General features: G+C 48.9%; 1 protein-coding gene across 5 annotated transcripts in view; it reads left to right on the forward strand.

Moving 5' to 3' along the window:
* HIVEP3 (HIVEP zinc finger 3) overlaps positions 1 to 12,124 on the forward strand; it is a 408,429-nt gene that overhangs the window by 285,985 nt on the left and 110,320 nt on the right. For 4 of the 5 annotated variants that reach the window (XM_054665933.2, XM_001172796.8, XM_063781922.1 and 1 more), the window contains one exon: positions 2,792 to 2,990. The gene's annotated coding sequence lies outside the window, so the exon portion shown is untranslated. Of the gene's footprint in view, positions 1 to 2,791; positions 2,991 to 8,336; positions 8,461 to 12,124 lie in introns of those variants that run through there. The other variant, XM_063781918.1, reaches the window with a different exon arrangement.

The raw sequence follows: 12,124 nt of genomic DNA on the forward strand, positions 1-12,124 counted from the left end.
GGGTTCGGACGGCAGAATCAGGAACTGATTGATAGAGCCACAGAGCAAGCCTCTCCACTGTGGTGCTGCGATGCTGCCCTGGGGGTAGGAGGGGGCTGGCTGGGTTTCATAGCAGCAGGTACATTGGGAAGGGGACAGCAGGGGGGCATCGGTGACCTGTATGCTCTGTAGGAATCAGCAGTGCAATATGGTTGCCAAACGTGATTCTGAGGCTGTGTGAATAAAAAGCAGGGTGCCCAAGAGGAGAAAGGTAACAGTGCCCCAGGCCTGTGTGCGGGTTACTCCAGACCCAGATTATTGGGTTCCACTCTGAGATAATATTCAGAGCAGTTATGTGGGCCGTGCCAGGCATTGTTCCAACCTTTTTCCATGTACGGACTCATTATAAGTACGGGCCCTGGAAGGCACTCACCATTCTTAGCCCCACTTGCCAGGCACAGCAAGGCAATGCAACTTTCTCAAGTTGCAGACGTCAGAAGTGGAAGGGCTAGATTTGAACCAGGTATACCTTGCCCTGGAAGCCACATTCTCATCCATCCCACGACACTGCCTGCAGCGGGCAAACCAGAGCATCCTCCAAAGAGCACGGCGTGGATATGACACGCCACGCCACCACTGACTGAAACAACTTCGGCTTTCTAGTTTACAAAGCATCTTCCTCTGTATTTCCTTATTTGATCCTTACAACAGCCTGGCAAGTCAGTTATTAAAAACCAATACTCATTTGCGTATTCATTCAGGAATCACTGTTGAGCTCCTGCCCTGAAACAGGCCTCCCTTGGCCTGTTTTATTTTGTGATTTGGGGAATACAATATGCTTTTATGTCTATTACTGTATTTCATTGCTACCCATGCCTGAATATGAGTCAGTTTTCCAGGCTGTATTAGTTTTCTCTTGCTGCATAACAAATCTCCTCCAATTTAGTGACTTAGAATAACACCCATTTGTTAGCTCACGGGTCTGTAGGGCAGAAGTCTGGTACAGAGTGGCTGGATTCTCTGCTCAGGGCTGAATCAAGGTGTTGGTGGGCTGGGTTCTCATCTGGAAGCTCTGGGGAACATTCTGCTTTCCAAGCTCATTCAAGGTGTTGACAAGACTCAGTTCCCTACAATGGTAGGACTGAGGTCCTGTTTTTTGCTGGTCATCAGCCGGGGTTGCTGTCAGCTCCTGGAAGCTGCGGGCCAATCCTTTCCATAAAACCCTCCATCTTCAAGGCGGTGAGGGTATGATGAAGCTTTCTCCAGACCCTAATCTCTCTGACTTCCTCTCCTGTGATTAGCCAGAGAAAACTCTGCTTTTTAAAAATAATTTCAACTTTTCTATTAGATTTGGGGTACATGTGCAGGTTTGGGTATATTATGTGATGCTGAGGTTTGGAGTAGAATGATCCTGTCACCCAGGTAGTGAGCATAGTACGCACTAGGTAGTTTTTCAGCCCTTGTCCCTCCCTCTCTCTCCCCGACCCAGTAGTTACTAGTGTCTGTCGTTCCCATCTTTATGTCCATGTGTACCCAATGTTTAGCTCCTGCTTATAGGTGAAAACACATGGCATTTGATTTTCTGTGCCTGTGTTAATTCTCTTAGGATAATGGCCTCCAGGTGCATCCATGATGCTGTCAAGGATATGATTTTGTTCTTTTTTATGACTACATAATATTCCATGGTGTATATGCATCACGTTTTCTTTACCTCATCCACCACTCATGGGCATGTAGGTTGATTCCATGTCTTTGCTATTGTGAATAGAGCTGGAGTGAACATACAAATGCGTGTGTCTTTTTGGCAGAATAACTTATTTTCCTTTGGGTATATACTCAGTAATGGAATTTCTGGGTCGAATGGTCGTTCTGTTTGAAGTTCTTTGAGAAATTTCCAAACTGCTTTCCACGGTGGCTGAGCTACCTTACATTCCTGCCAACTGCGTATAAGCATTCCCTTCTCTCCACGGTCTCGCCAGCATCTGTTGTTTTTTTGCCTTTTTAGTAATAGACATTCTGACTGGTGTGAGATGGTATTTCATTGTGGTTTTGATTTGCATTTCTCTGATGATTAGTGATGTTGAGCATTTTTTTCATGTTTGGTGGCCACTTGTATGTCTTGTTTTGAGAAGTGTCTATTCGTGTCCTTTGCCTACTTTTTAATGGGATTATTTGGTTTTTGCTTGTTGAATTGTTTAAGTTCCTTATAGATTCTGAATATTAGATCTTCATTGGATGCACAGTTTGTAGACATTTTCTCCCATTCTGTAGGTTGTCTATTTACTCTATTGAGAGTTTCTTTTGCTGTGCAGACGCTCTTTAGTTTAATTAGGCCTACTTGCCAATTTTTGTTTCTGTTGCAATTGCTTTTGAGCACTTAGCCATAAATACTTTTCCCAAGGCTGGTGACCAGAATGGCATTTCCTGCAAATTCTGTTTTTAAAGGGCTTTCATACCAGGCCAGGTCTTGATAATCCCCCTCTCTTAAGGTCAGTTGTGCCCTGTAACATAACCCAACCATCCATCCTATTCACAGTCCTGGGGGCTTTGCAGGGTCTGTGCACCAGGGGAACCGGAAATCTTGAGGGCCATCTTAGAATTCTGCCTACCACACTAGTGAAGAAATAGAGGCTCAGAGAAGTTAAGTGTTGGATGCAAAGTAGGGGGATGTGGGGATCAGGCCCTGTACCAAGTAAAGCTGCTGGGAGTAGTTGGGGGGTGTGTCCTCCAGGGACCAGGCAGGGATTGTTCTGTGTCTAAAAAAGTTGACCAAGAAAGTTCTTTGACCATGTTTCTCAATCATCTCCTGCAGGATTCGAGGCACAAACCCAGCAGCCTCAACCTAGTTCATGGAGGAGCCTCGCGGGGTCCTGGCCAAGCAAGCCCGCCCCTCTGGTGGGAAGAGCGGCGCCTAGGTGGAGGGTGGCTGCCGCAGGAGTGGACATGAATGCTGGCTTTCAGAGAGAACAGCGTTTCAGTTTTGGTCATCGGAAGTGGTGCCTTCAGCACAGGTAGGAAATGGGGGCTGTTGCTGAATATGCTTGCCAGGCGCCATGTTGGTCTGTCTTGCATGAGCTTGCTTAGTTCTTCCTCTGAAAAATGTATTATTGTTATTATTAGTGTTATCGTTGCCTTTCTGGTGCCTCTGTGAAAGTTGTTGTGAAAGTCCTCAACCTTCCTTGGTCAGGAGTAGAGACCTTGAGTGCCAGCAACTGGCTACTGCTTCCCATGCTGTCTCCCATGAAATGCAGTCTGCCCCCTCCCAGTACCTCAGTTTCCATTCTGTCCTGGCAAAGGACACAACAGCTCCTCTCAAAGGGCCACAGCCCCCTCTCCAGGGGCCACAGCCTCCACAAGCCAGTCCAACTGTGTGCTCCTGATAGCCAGAGGTCTACCCTCTTCTCCCACATAATGGTTCTTGCCTGAAGACCACCACTGCCCACCCAATGCCTAGTCAGAGGAGCACCACGGGAGTTAGAGACATAGCAGCAGGTCTTCAGTCCCCTTTCTCACCCCACCTGCCCCCAAGTTGTGAAGAATTGAAAAGATGTCAGGGTTGGGGCAATGATTCTTGGAATTTCAGCAATTTCAATAGCAGGGCCCCAGCTCCCGAAATAGTGATCAAATGGGCCTGGGGAGAGGCCTGGTATCAGCTTATGTTTATATATGCATTTAGATCTTCAGGTATGTGCTGTGGTTTCTGGATAGATGTTCAGGCTGCAGTACAGGTTAGGTGTGCAGTGTTAGAAGCTTGTTGGGTCAAGAACAAGTCCTTGGATGTTTTCTCTGGTGTGGAGAGCCAGAATCACCCAGAGAGCCGGGGATTAGAAAGAGGGTGCCTGGTATGACAAAGGAAGGAAGGAAGGGAGGGAGGGAGGGATGGACGGAGGGAGGGAGTTCTCTGGCCTACCTGTGCCCTCTGCATCAGACTCTTGGGGGTTGGGGACCCAGGAATCTACATTGATCCTGATGCAGCCAAGGCTTGGGGACTCCAGGGCCTCCTTCTGGGGGCCTGTGTTTGGGTCTGTGGGCCCAGCTGAGATTTCCAAGGCAACATTTCCCAGCCTGGCATGCCAGGAGCAGTGACTCTTCCGCTTCTCTGAAAGCTGAAGTTTCCTCACTGTATAGAGAAGGGGATGGGGCCACAGGCAGCCCTCAGAGATGGCATCGCTGTTGCTGCCTGGACTTCGGGGTGGCTAGAGCGTGTGTCTCTGCCCACAGTATGACAGCTTGGGCCTACCAGCCCTAGGCCTAGACCAGGGTTCTCCTGAGGAGGTAAAGGAATCGTTCCCTGGATTCCAAGGAAGAACTGGGCATTGGAGCCTCATTTTAAGAGGGGATGTTTGTTGTGGTACTTAACAGTGTAGACCCACCCTGAGTTCAAATCCCAGCCCCGACTCTTAGTGGCTGTGTGAGGCACTTACTGGTTTAAGAGGCAAATTGCTCCAACTCTGCCTCATCCTTCTCACTTGCAAAATGAGGCTGGTAGTGATACCTGCCTCGCAGGGTTGCTGGGGAAGGCCCCTAGAATGTTGCCAGCCACGTTAACAAGGACTTCCCAAACGTGAGTCACCCTTCTGGCGTGTGTGGGCAGTTGGGCCACCACCCTGCTCTCCCAGTTGCAGCCCTGTGCCATCTGCATGCCCTGCCCTCTGGCCCCAGTGCTGTGTCCCTGAGGTCAGGCTGAAGCACGGGGACCGATGCTGCTGCCCACATGGTTGGTACTTTACAGACAGGTTCGAGTCCTTCCCAAACCTCAGTGAGTCTGGTCCTGTTGCCCCTGTTGTGCACATAAGGAAACTGAGCACAGAGAGGTTCAGTAGTTTAAAGACAGCTACACAGATGGTAAGGGGCAGAGCCTCTGGTTACAAAAGACCCAGCACTTTTTTTCTCCACCAAGATGCTTCCTGAAGAAGAGCAATGACAGCTCCAAGGATGACCCCTTCCCCAGGAATGTCCACATGTTCATAGGAATCAATCATGCTGTAATGCCCCAGCATGCCCCTGGCTCGGCATCCTGGGGCACTTCCTGGTACCTCAACTTAGCACTTGTTTCCTTCTGTGCCTATCACAGCCATTTAGGGGTCTCATGAGCAGTCTCAGGACAGGATCTGGGTTCATTCCATGAGGTGTACAACAGATACTTGAACTAGTCCAGAAGCAGAGCCCTCTGAGAGATGCAAGCCAGATATATGGGGGAACTGTCCAGGGAGTACAGATGGGGGGGGTCCTCTGCAGACTTGGCATTTCCCTCCCCTCCCCCCGCTTTGTGCCCAGACTCTCTGTTTGTCCGTGTGGGCTCAGCCAGCTGCTTGGAAGAATCTGTAGAGTATGGGACTTGCCCAGAGGGAAATGAGCTGTCAGTTCCAGCGAGAAACCTGGCTCCTGCCTCTGCCTGTGTTCTCCCTGGGGAAGAAAGTGCTGTGATTAATGAGGTGCTGACTTGGTGCTGCTGGAGTCCAGGTGATCATGGCCACTGCTGGCACGGCCCTCCCAGCCACCAGGGAGGAGCTGGGATATATGGCATCCGAACAAGACAGAGGTGTGCAGTGCTGCAAACGCCCCGGTGCTGGGGAGGGCAGGGTGGCCCATCAGCACCATCAGAGGCTTGGGCACAGCTATGTGTGGAATTACTGAGGGCAGGGAAACATGGAGTCACAGCCGCTCTTCAGAAGGGGCCTGAAGTGGGGCTTTCTCCAGAATAAATGTGCTTTCTGAATGAGAAACTAGAGGACAGATCTCATTTGAAAATGGATATGGAAGCAATTTCTCAGCAATGAGAAACTTGAGCAGTTTTCAAACTTTTATAGTCTTAGAAGCTATTTTTAAAAGCCAAATCTTGCATGGAATGTCAATATATAAAACAGGTTAAAATGATGGTTTATGAATACATTATTTTTTAAGTTCAAATTTTTAACATTGTTTAAAAATTCTCATTTTTATTCTTATTTCTTATCTCCAAATTATTGCCATTTAGACTTAGTCTAATTTAAGTCAGATGCAAAAGACTTTATTTATTTATTTTTAATATATACTGTCTTGCTCTGTTGCCCAGGCTAGAGTATAGTGGTGTGATCATAGCTCACTGCAGCCTCAAACTCCTGGGCTCAAGGGATCCTCCTACCTCAGCTTCCTGAGTAGCTAGGAGTACAGGCATGGACCACCACACCTGGCTGTCTAGTTTTTGACATTTATTTATTATTTATTATGAAAGTTATATTTATTATGTTATTAGCGACACCTCTGTTTTGATGCACAAACACATTGAAATCTGAGGTTCTAGATCAGGAATTGGCAAACTTGCCTGTGGGCCTAATCCAGGCTGCTGCCTGATTCGGTAAAGTTTTATTGGAACATAGCCACACCGTTTTTTAAATGCATTATCTATGGCTGCTTGAGACTGTCTGTTTCACAAAATCTAAAGTTCTTACTATTTGGCCCTTTACAGAAGAAGTTTGCTGACCTCTGCCCTAGATCATCATTGTATTGCTTGCTTTATCAGCTGCAATATCTAATATTCCTTTTTCTTTCTTGTTTCGTTTGGCTCGACTGCAAAGTATTAAGGAATTCTTTTTTTTTTTTTTTTTTGAGTTGGAATCTCGCTCTGTCAGCCAGGCTGGAGTGCAATGGCATGATCTTGGCTCACTGCAATCTCTGCCTCCCAGGTTCAAGCTATTTTCCTGCCTCAGCCTCCCGAATAGCTGGGCTTACAGGCGCATGCCACCACACCAGCTAATTTTTGTATTTTTATTAGAGATGGGGTTTCACCATGTCAGCCAGGCTGGTCTCAAACTCCTGACCTTGTGATCCGCCCACCTCGGCCTCCCAAAGTGCTGGGATTACAGGCGTGAGCCACCGCGCCTGGCCAAGGAATTCTAAATCAACATCCATAACATGATGTGAATGGTGACAGATTGTTAACAGCTTGCCTTAAAGCCACAGAATGGTCTTCAGTTCAACATTATCTGGGCATTTGGGGAGGAGTAGAAGGGAATTCTGGTTTGCATCAGTGACAATATCCAACAACTGCTTGAATTCCTTCCTATTTCACACACAAGTCAGACAGGAAGCCCCACAATCATTTATGATATTTTCATGATAATCCACATAATACATTGTCTTGTCATTGAAAGCTTCAGAGTGTACTTGCTTGTATGGTTTTGTGTACGCATATAAAGTCCTGAATTTAAAAAATGACAACACAAAGATACCCAGTGAAGAGCTCCACTCTTCCTAACTGAAGATACATTTCAACGGTGAAGGTCAAGATCTACCCAGACCTTCATCTGAGGTCTGCACAAACCAAATTAAACCGGCAGCACTTGTTGGCTATATTCAGTGTGTTCCCATGTGCTATAGAGCATGTTTGAATGTGTGTACGTGCTCGTTTTCTGTTAAAATAGGAGTCAAACTGTACTTTTAGAATAACATGCTCGTGGAACATTTGGAGAGCCTCTGAAACACTTTCATGGAACACAATTTGGAGACTACTCCTTCAGCAAATATTGGTGGTTCTCATTTTTGTACTGGAGGATAATGGAGGGGCCACGGATGCTGAGAGTTGGAGGCAGAGGAGGAAGGAGGAGAGATGGGGAGGGGAGAAGTTGAGGTGATGCTGTGGAGAGTGCAGTCAGTAGGGGAAATAGTACTCTCGCAACCCAGGGAGGCCATGTGAGCTTCTGCCGAGGCTTGGGATGTCTCCTAGCAGTTGTTGATGAGCAAACTCAGCTCCTGGGGCTGCTTTAATGACCTCTGGCCCGCGCCTTTGAAGAAAAGGTGCAGAAGAGCATGGAGCAAGGTAAACATGTGTGCAGAGAAGTGGGGGTGGGGAGCATACACGTCACTTCTGATCGGCATGCAGAGAGCCTCTGTGGCCATTCAACAGGTCAAGGTGTGAGGCAGTGGGGAGGAAAAAGGATACCCGAGGGGCCAGGAGAATCAGCTTGCCAAGCCAGGGCTGGCACAGGAGGAGGAGGGCCTGGAGCATGGGCCGTGTTTGTGAGAGACCGGCGTGGGGTTGGATGTCAGGTTCCCTGGATGGTGGTGGCTGGGATTGCACATTGGCCTTAGGCATTTGAGGCAAAGCCCACAGACCCAGGAATGAAACCCAGGAGTCCTGACTCCCAGGCCACCTGCCCTTCACTCAGTGGGTGCAAGGAAGAGAGCCAGGCCTGGTGGTTTTTGGAGGCCATGGGCTAGAGAAGCCTCAAGGGGATAGAAAAACCCCTGTGCTTTCTGAGGTTGTGCTGCTCACCCCATAGAAAAGGGACATTTTTAGGTTTTAAAAGGATGACCTCATTTTTTTCTTATTTACATAGCCCTGTTTGTTTATATAGCCCTTTAAAAATAGCAAGTGTGTGCTAAGCTTAGTGCTCTCTCTCCCACCACCAGTGGCAGAGCCACTGTGTGGGGAGAAACACCTTTTTATCTTGGAGAGGGGCAGCCTTGTTTCCGAGGACAGATGGGAGCAAAACGGGACAGGTAGGAAGTTTCGTGGTTTCTCGTGTCGCTTCTCCAAAATAGCCACACTGCTGCCTCCCACTTCCTGCCTGACTCGGCTGGGGTAGATTTTCTCCTTTAGAGGATTTGTGTTCTGTGTATTCCCAGGGAGGCTCGAAGGGATCTGTTGCCAAAAACATGCTTGACCCTGAAGCCCTGGAGCTTGGCACTGAGGGCCCCAGCTCAGGTTTGGACCACTGGGTTTGCATCCGGGCTCTGTCGCATACTGGCTGCGTGACCTTGGGCAAATGACTTCACTTCTCTGTGCCTCATCAGTAGGATGGAGATAACAACTCTAGCTATATCCAGCAGTTACTCTGCAGATTAAATGAATATGTGTAAAGGGCACAGCCCAGTGTGGGCACATAGCAACTCTTAATGAATCTCTTAATAAAAAACAGCAATGTTGTTGATCTCCATCCCCTACCTGGACAACTGTACCAGCCTCCCAGCCACCTTCCCTTTCCCCTGGCTTGCCTGCTCCAGCACATCCCAGCATGATCCGAGAGTGATAGAAACGTGAAACACAAATCTGACCCTGCTATCTGCTGCTTAAAATCCACCCATAGCTTCCAACGTCTATGGCAGGAATGAGCATTCTTTTGCTCTGAATGGCCAGATAGTATTTGAAGCTTTGCCGGGCATATAGTCTCTCTTGACTTTGTCATTGCAGCCTGGAAGCAACCACAGATAATATGTAAAAAATGGGCGTGGTTGTGTTCCAGTAAAATTTTATGTACGAAAACAGGCAGCCAGCTGGATTTGCCAACCCTTGACCTACAGGATGAATCCAGACCCTTAGCTCAGCATTCCCAGTCCAGCCTGTTCCCGTTATCTCCATCCTTCTTCCTCCCCCACCCCTGCTCTTGTGCAGAACATGTCACACTTTAATCCTTTGCGTGTGCTGCTCCCTCTTTCTGAGTTTTCCTTCCCTGCCCCCTGAGTGCCCCTTCCCCATGGCATTAGGACCTTTACTCTGGGATTCTGTGGTACCCTGTCTTTATTTCTACCCTGGTCATATATGCAAGTTCCATCTGTCTCTCCATGAGAGGGGCTCCCCTCTAGGCAGGGATTCGGCCTTCCTCTTCTGTATACCCAGCAGGGTGCTGCTGTATAAGTTTCTGCAGGTGCTCAGTAAGCATTTGTTATTGAACCCAAGGATCTGCAAGATGGATGGTTGGCCTCAGAGAGCTCACAGTCAGCTTAGGAAGCTAGGATATGAGCCAGTCAAAAGCCAGCCAGCAATCCAGGCAGGAAATGATGATGGCCTGTGTGTTTGGCCCTAACTCATGTCAAGTGGAGATTCTGAGCTTGACAGAGGAAGGTGAAGGCATTTGAGTTGGATGTTGCAGGGTGGGAAAGAGACTTGCAGAGATAGGGAGGTCAGGAAGTCTTTCCAAATTGGGGAAATCATAAGAGAAGAGCAGGCCTGACCAGGCCTGGGGGCTTAGGCCTGTAATCCCAGCTACTTGGGAGGCTGAGGCAGGAGGATCACCTGAGCCGGAGAGTTTGAGACTAGAATGGGCAAGGTAGTGAGACCTCATCTCAAAAACTAGAAAAATAAAAAATTTAGCCAGGTGTAGTGGTCATACTCCTGTAGTCCTAAATATTGAGACTGGGGTGGGTGGATGGCTTGAGCCCAGGAGATATAGGCTGCAGTGAGCTGTGATTATACCACTGCACTGCAGCCTGAGGGACACAGCAAGACCCTGTCTCGAAAAACAAAACAAAACAAAAGAAGAAGAAGAGCAGGCTCATTGCTGAGCTCAGGGTGGGGAGTGGACAGAGCAGTCTGGCCACGGCTGCAGGCCCTCCCTTGGGAGACAGAGGGGGCCAATGCTGGAAAGCAGGGCGAAGTTTTCATCAATGAGTTGGGGGTGGTGAGGAAGCTTAGACTTTATCCTGTGAGCCAGAATTTCTCCATGTGTGTCCACATACCCTCCCATAACAGAATTAGCTTGAGTTTCTTTAAAATGCAGATTCCAGGGCTCTGTCCCATACTGGAGGCCAGGAGGCTGAAGGGGGTCAAGGCCATGGTCTGTGGGAGGAAGAGGCTGCACCATGGCTATGGGTGCACCACAAGTATTATTCAGACTGGTGTCACCTGTAGGAAGCTGGGTGATGCCTTTCCCAGCTGGACTGGGGGCAGGTGAGGCGGGAATGAATAATCCTCCCAAAGGGCAGTTGGGAACACCCAAGCTCAAACGTGGCAAGTGACTTGCCCAGGGTCACACTGTCAATTACTTGCAGGTGTGGGGCTGACCAGTTATGGAACAGGCTTCCTCTCCCAATCTCAGGGCCTCGGGTGGTCCTGGAGGTGCCGCAGGTGGAAGAAGAACAGGCCAAGGCAAATGCCTCCGGTACTCAGCACTGCCTGGTGCACAGTAGTGGTTGACCAGTAATTGTTGAACCAATCAGGGTTTCTGTTTGCTTGAGGGAAAGGGTAGGAGTGGAGGGTGAGTGACTGGGTGAATGGGTGCTATGAGGACAAAGGAGAGTGGAGTTTAGAGGTAGCGCTAGTGTCGCAAGCCTGAAGGTTTACCAGAGACAGAGGGGTGAAAAGATGAGTGGGGCACTAAGCATATTGAATGTGAGAGCTGCTGGAAATGCAGGATTGGGGCTTGCTGGGCGGGGCAGGTGATGTGTGCAGCTGTGGAAGCTGCTACCAAGTCAAGGTGAGCAGTGCAGAGAGAGAAAAGCAGGGGATTAGAGACCAAAGCTTGAGGACTGAGTACAGGCATCTAGGAAGAAAAAGCTTGGATGGAAGAGTCAGAGAAATGCTCAGGCAGGTGAGAGGAGAGGTAGGGCAGGACAGGAGGATCAGAAAAGGGAGATTTGAACAGCCAAACCACCTAGGCCACTTAGTTTGGGCTGCTCTTTAGAATAAAGCCAGCTATCCTAAAAGAAACTATGTCATGGGTAAATAAAAATGTCAATCAAACTAAAACTGAAATCACGAGAAAAAATTTCTGTTTGCTTGAGGTTTGTGCTCCTGGCCAGCGTAGCTGCAGGTGTGGGAAAGCGAGTGGAAACTGGACCCACCTGTGCCACCTGTCAGGACAAGCCCTGCTGTCTTGCCTCTGTTCGGGCTCTGTTTGGCATGCCTCCCTGGGATCGTTTCAGTGTTCCCAAGCCTTTGTCCTCTTCTCCTGTGTCTGCCTTAGCACCTTTCCCCCTTTCCTTCCATTTCTTTTATTCATTCAACAGATATTCAAAGGAACTCAGCTGCAGCCCCCAAACCCCTGCAGAGCCTGTGAGTCACCCACTAGAGAGCTTGAAACATGGAGATGGAGATTCCTAAACGTGCAAATTCAGGATGCCTAAAAGCGGGGAGTGGCCAGCCATGCCTAGGTGCTCACTGCAGCCTAATCTGAGCAGCCTCTCTGGGGCTACCTCTGCGAATTTCCTATTTTGGAGCTGCTCTACTGGGGCTGGCTGGGGTTGGGGGACTGAGGCCCAGGTGTCTGGGTGTTTATTCCATATGGCTCCAAAAATATAGCATTCGGACAGCCTCCCAGCTGACCTCCCTGGAGCCCTGGCTCTCCCTCTGCTGAGCCTACATATGCCACCAAACTCGTCCCTTCCCCCACTCCTAACACCCATACCAGTCAGGTGACACCCCAGCCACCATCACATCACCATCCTC

The sequence above is a fragment of the Pan troglodytes genome, chromosome 1, assembly GCF_028858775.2.
Source record: "Pan troglodytes isolate AG18354 chromosome 1, NHGRI_mPanTro3-v2.0_pri, whole genome shotgun sequence".
NCBI classification, from domain to species: domain Eukaryota; kingdom Metazoa; phylum Chordata; class Mammalia; order Primates; family Hominidae; genus Pan; species Pan troglodytes.